The following is a 6370-nucleotide window of genomic DNA, read 5'->3' on the forward strand; positions in this document are numbered from 1 at the left end:
CTCTAGCCGCCGTGTGTGTGGTGACCCCGCCGCGCCTCGCGGCGGGCCGGGCTTTCGGACCCCTGGGTGGGCTGACGGTGCCGCTCGGCCTCGCCCGACCGAAGCGGATGGACAGCCGGAGGGGGGGTGGCGGCTCGGACCGCCGACCCGCCCCGTCAAGGACGCAGCGCACGAGGGGGCCGTGGGACGGGCCCGCGCCCGTTGCCCGACGAGCCCCCGTGGGGTGGAAGGGGTCCCCCCCCTGCCGGGGAACGTCCCTCCAAGCACGGGTGCGGAAGAGAAGGAGGAGCAGGGTCCCAGGTCCGCCTGAACACCGGCGAGATCCCTGCCCGCCGCGGGAAGGGTGCCGGCCCGCGAAGGGCCCTCTCCGTCTCGTCCGCGAGCGCCCCATCGATCGGAAGGAGGAGCGGGGCCTCGCTCCCGGCGGCCGTCCCCGCGGACGTGCGCCGAGCCTCCCTCGAGAGCCCCCTCTCCGGAGGATCGGGCCCGAGACGACACCCCGAACCGCCGCAGACGTCCCCGCAGACGTCCGCCCGGGTCCCTCGTCCGAGTCCCCGGGAAGGGCCTTCACACGACGGTCGGTCTCTCTCACGTGTACGTCTCTAAAGGCTGGAGCCAGACAAGCCTTCTCTTACTATTCTCCCGGTACCTGTCGTAACCTTATACGTGAAAAGTCCCCCAGCGGCAACAGGCGGGAACGACTCACAAAAGCGGCCGACCGCCTGGAACTCTAGGTCGGCTGCACGGGTCAAATTCAACCCCATTCGGACTTCCAGAGCTCAGCCGGCCACCAGGTCAACCTCGCTGAAAGCGCCAGAGGTTGACCTGGTGTCCGGGGACCGAATCGGACACCAGGTCAACCTCCGCTAAAGCGGCCGGGGTTGACCTGTTGTCCCTGCCGGACTTAGAAAATTTTTCTCTCCAGCCCGGGACCGGGGTTGACCTGTTGTCCCTGCCGGACTTAGAAATTTTTTCTCTCCCGCCTGGGACCGGGGTTGACCTGTTGTCCCTGCCGGACTTAGAAATTTTTTCTCTCCAGCCTGGGACCGGGGTTGACCTGTTGTCCCTGCCGGACTTAGAAAATTTTTCTCTGCCGCCTGGGACCGGGGTTGACCTGTTGTCCCTGCCGGACTTAGAAATTTTTTCTCTCCCGCCTGGGACCGGGGTTGACCTGTTGTCCCTGCCGGACTTAGAAATTTTTTCTCTCCAGCCCGGGACCGGGGTTGACCTGTTGTCCCTGCCGGACTTAGAAAATTTTTCTCTCCAGCCCGGGACCGGGGTTGACCTGTTGTCCCTGCCGGACTTAGAAATTTTTTCTCTCCCGCCTGGGACCGGGGTTGACCTGTTGTCCCTGCCGGACTTAGAAATTTTTTCTCTCCAGCCTGGGACCGGGGTTGACCTGTTGTCCCTGCCGGACTTAGAAATTTTTTCTCTGCCGCCTGGGACCGGGGTTGACCTGTTGTCCCTGCCGGACTTAGAAAATTTTTCTCTGCCGCCTGGGACCGGGGTTGACCTGTTGTCCCTGCCGGACTTAGAAAATTTTTCTCTCCCGCCTGGGACCGGGGTTGACCTGTTGTCCCTGCCGGACTTAGAAATTTTTTCTCTGCCGCCTGGGACCGGGGTTGACCTGTTGTCCCTGCCGGACTTAGAAATTTTTTCTCTGCCGCCTGGGACCGGGGTTGACCTGTTGTCCCTGCCGGACTTAGAAATTTTTTCTCTGCCGCCTGGGACCGGGGTTGACCTGTTGTCCCTGCCGGACTTAGAAATTTTTTCTCTCCAGCCTGGGACCGGGGTTGACCTGTTGTCCCTGCCGGACTTAGAAATTTTTTCTCTCCCGCCCGGTACCGGGGTTGACCTGTTGTCCCTGCCGGACTTAGAAATTTTTTCTCTGCCGCCTGGGACCGGGGTTGACCTGTTGTCCCTGCCGGACTTAGAAAATTTTTCTCTCCCGCCTGGGACCGGGGTTGACCTGTTGTCCCTGCCGGACTTAGAAATTTTTTCTCTGCCGCCTGGGACCGGGGTTGACCTGTTGTCCCTGCCGGACTTAGAAAATTTTTCTCTCCCGCCCGGGACCGGGGTTGACCTGTTGTCCCTGCCGGACTTAGAAATTTTTTCTCTGCCGCCTGGGACCGGGGTTGACCTGTTGTCCCTGCCGGACTTAGAAATTTTTTCTCTCCCGCCCGGTACCGGGGTTGACCTGTTGTCCCTGCCGGACTTAGAAATTTTTTCTCTGCCGCCTGGGACCGGGGTTGACCTGTTGTCCCTGCCGGACTTAGAAAATTTTTCTCTCCCGCTCGGAACCGGGGTTGACCTGTTGTCCCTGCCGGACTTAGAAAATTTTTCTCTCCCGCCTGGGACCGGGGTTGACCTGTTGTCCCTGCCGGACTTGGAGCCCGAGGAGGGGATCGGCCACCAGGTAAACCTCCGCTGAAAGCGGCCACGGTTTACCTGGTGCCCGGGGAGCGAATCGGACACCAGGTCAACCTCAGCTGAAGCGGCCGGGGTTGACCTGCTGTCCCTGCCGGACTTGGAAAATTTTTCTCTCCAGCCTGGGACCGGGGTTGACCTGTTGTCCCTGCCGGACTTAGAAATTTTTTCTCTCCCCGCCTGGGACCGGGGTTGACCTGCTGTCCCTGCCGGACTTGGAGCCCCAGGAGGGGATCGGCCACCAGGTCAACCTCCGCTGAAAGCGGCCACGGTTTACCTGGTGCCCGGGGAGCGAATCGGACACCAGGTCAACCTCTGCTAAAGCGACCGAGGTTGACCTGGTGCCCGGGGAGCGAATCTGACACCAGGTCAACCTCTGCTAAAGCGCCAGAGGTTGACCTGGTGCCCGGGGAGCGAATCGGACACCAGGTCAACCTCTGCTAAAGCGGCCGGGGTTGACCTGCTGTCCCTGCCGGACTTAGAAAATTTTTCTCTCCAGCCTGGGACCGGGGTTGACCTGTTGTCCCTGCCGGACTTAGAAATTTTTTCTCTCCCGCCTGGGACCGGGGTTGACCTGTTGTCCCTGCCGGACTTAGAAAATTTTTCTCTGCCGCCTGGGACCGGGGTTGACCTGTTGTCCCTGCCGGACTTAGAAAATTTTTCTCTCCCGCTCGGAACCGGGGTTGACCTGTTGTCCCTGCCGGACTTAGAAAATTTTTCTCTCCCGCCTGGGACCGGGGTTGACCTGTTGTCCCTGCCGGACTTGGAGCCCCAGGAGGGGATCGGCCACCAGGTCAACCTCCGCTGAAAGCGGCCACGGTTTACCTGGTGCCCGGGGAGCGAATCGGACACCAGGTCAACCTCAGCTGAAGCGGCCGGGGTTGACCTGCTGTCCCTGCCGGACTTGGAGCCCGAGGAGGGGATCGGCCACCAGGTCAACCTCCGCTGAAAGCGGCCACGGTTTACCTGGTGCCCGGGGAGCGAATCGGACACCAGGTCAACCTCTGCTAAAGCGGCCGGGGTTGACCTGCTGTCCGTGCCGGACTTGGAGCCCGAGGAGGGGATCGGCCACCAGGTCAACCTCCGCTGAAAGCGGCCACGGTTTACCTGGTGCCCGGGGAGCGAATCGGACACCAGGTCAACCTCTGCTAAAGCGGCCGGGGTTCACCTGCTGTCCCTGCCGGACTTGGAGCCCGAGGAGGGGATCGGCCACCAGGTCAACCTCCGCTGAAAGCGGCCACGGTTTACCTGGTGCCCGGGGAGCGAATCGGACACCAGGTCAACCTCTGCTAAGGCGCCCGAGGTTGACCTGGTGCCCGGGGAGCGAATCGGACACCAGGTCAACCTCTGCTACGGCGGCCGGGGTTGACCTGCTGTCCCTGCCGGACTTAGAAAATTTTTCTCTCCCCGCCCGGAACCGGGGTTGACCTGTTGTCCCTGCCGGACTTGGAGCCCGAGGAGGGGATCGGCCACCAGGTCAACCTCCGCTGAAAGCGGCCACGGTTTACCTGGTGCCCGGGGAGCGAATCGGACACCAGGTCAACCTCTGCTAAAGCGGCCGGGGTTGACCTGCTGTCCCTGCCGGACTTGGAGCCCGAGGAGGGGATCGGCCACCAGGTCAACCTCCGCTGAAAGCGGCCACGGTTTACCTGGTGCCCGGGGAGCGAATCGGACACCAGGTCAACCTCTGCTAAAGCGGCCGGGGTTGACCTGCTGTCCGTGCCGGACTTGGAGCCCGAGGAGGGGATCGGCCACCAGGTCAACCTCCGCTGAAAGCGGCCACGGTTTACCTGGTGCCCGGGGAGCGAATCGGACACCAGGTCAACCTCTGCTAAAGCGGCCGGGGTTCACCTGCTGTCCCTGCCGGACTTGGAGCCCGAGGAGGGGATCGGCCACCAGGTCAACCTCCGCTGAAAGCGGCCACGGTTTACCTGGTGCCCGGGGAGCGAATCGGACACCAGGTCAACCTCTGCTAAGGCGCCCGAGGTTGACCTGGTGCCCGGGGAGCGAATCGGACACCAGGTCAACCTCTGCTACGGCGGCCGGGGTTGACCTGCTGTCCCTGCCGGACTTAGAAAATTTTTCTCTCCCCGCCCGGAACCGGGGTTGACCTGTTGTCCCTGCCGGACTTGGAGCCCGAGGAGGGGATCGGCCACCAGGTCAACCTCCGCTGAAAGCGGCCACGGTTTACCTGGTGCCCGGGGAGCGAATCGGACACCAGGTCAACCTCTGCTAAAGCGGCCGGGGTTGACCTGCTGTCCCTGCCGGACTTGGAGCCCGAGGAGGGGATCGGCCACCAGGTCAACCTCCGCTGAAAGCGGCCACGGTTTACCTGGTGCCCGGGGAGCGAATCGGACACCAGGTCAACCTCTGCTAAAGCGGCCGGGGTTCACCTGCTGTCCCTGCCGGACTTGGAGCCCGAGGAGGGGATCGGCCACCAGGTCAACCTCCGCTGAAAGCGGCCACGGTTTACCTGGTGCCCGGGGAGCGAATCGGACACCAGGTCAACCTCTGCTAAGGCGCCCGAGGTTGACCTGGTGCCCGGGGAGCGAATCGGACACCAGGTCAACCTCCGCTAAAGCGCCCGAGGTTGACCTGGTGCCCGGGGAGCGAATCGGACACCAGGTCAACCTCTGCTACGGCGGCCGGGGTTGACCTGCTGTCCCTGCCGGACTTGGAAAATTTCTCTCCCCGCCTCGGACCGGGGTTGACCTGCTGTCCCTACCGGACTTAGAACATTTTTCTCTCCCCGCCCCGGCCCGGGGGTTAACCTCGGGGCGCACAGCTTCCCGGGTCTGACGTGCACGTCCTGTCACCTCCCGGGCCCGGCGTCCTCGTCCTCCCTTCCCCTTGGGCCGGCTCGGAGGAAGTTTTCCCTCGGCCCGGCCTCCGGGTTAATTGTTTGGGCCCGGCTGACTGAGGCCAGGCTGCTGACGCTAAAGCCCGGGGAGGCGGGGGCCTACGGCCATACCGGACCGAATGCCCCCGATCTCGTCCGATCTCGGAAGGTAAACCGTCCCGGGCCTGGCTAGTACCTGGATGGGTGACCGCCTGGGAATCCCAGGTGCCGTAGGCAGCTTTTGGCCCCAGCGGGGGTAGAGCGGGGCGTGTGTCTGCCGTGCGGGAGCAGGGAAGCCGTGAGGCCAAGGCGGCGCGACGGTCCTGGGGGGCGCTGAGGCCTTTCCCTCTGCCTGCCTGCGTGTCGGGGGCGGGGGGGCGGGCGAGGAAGCTTAGGCCCTCACCCGGTGCGGTGCGATGGCTTGGGTCGGGTCGGGGAGAGGGAAGAAAGCGTGTGTGGAGCGTTGGTGGGGCAGGTGTGTGTGTGGGAGTGCTGGGTGGGGCAGGCCGTTGAGGCGGTGGCGGTGGTGGTGTTTTTGGTGGGAGTGAGTTGGGGTCAGGTGGGTGTGGGGTCCCGCCCGGGGGGTGGATGGTCTGAGGGTTAAGGCTTGGAACGTGCGTCTTGGGGGACCGTGGGTGGAGGTTGTTGAGAGCGGGGAAGGCCCTGGGTCTCGGTTGTGGACTATTAAGCCCGGTGGAGGGGGACCGTGGGGGGAGGTTGTTGAGAGCGGGGAAGGCCCTGGGTCCCGGTTGTGGACTATTAAGCCCGGTGGAGGGGGACCGTGGGTGGAGGTTGTTGAGAGCGGGGAAGGCCCTGGGTCCCGGTTGTGGACTATTAAGCCCGGTGGAGGGGGACCGTGGGTGGAGGTTGTTGAGAGCGGGGAAGGCCCTGGGACCCGGTTGTGGACTATTAAGCCCGGTGGAGGGGGACCGTGGGTGGAGGTTGTTGAGAGCGGGGAAGGCCCTGGGTCTCGGTTGTGGACTATTAAGCCCGGTGGAGGGGGACCGTGGGTGGAGGTTGTTGAGAGCGGGGAAGGCCCTGGGACCCGGTTGTGGACTATTAAGCCCGGTGGAGGGGGACCGTGGGTGGAGGTTGTTGAGAGCG

General features: G+C 63.6%; 1 non-coding gene across 1 annotated transcript; it reads left to right on the forward strand.

The window, feature by feature from the left end:
• Window positions 1–5384: 5384 nt before the first annotated feature.
• Window positions 5385–5503, forward strand: LOC142006754 (5S ribosomal RNA). Its single transcript, XR_012643795.1, has one exon. It is a non-coding gene; the product is annotated as a 5S ribosomal RNA (ribosomal RNA).
• The last annotated feature ends 867 nt before the right edge of the window (window positions 5504–6370 follow it).

The sequence above is a fragment of the Carettochelys insculpta genome, unplaced genomic scaffold (assembly GCF_033958435.1).
Source record: "Carettochelys insculpta isolate YL-2023 unplaced genomic scaffold, ASM3395843v1 scaffold_0124, whole genome shotgun sequence".
NCBI lineage: Eukaryota > Metazoa > Chordata > Testudines > Carettochelyidae > Carettochelys > Carettochelys insculpta.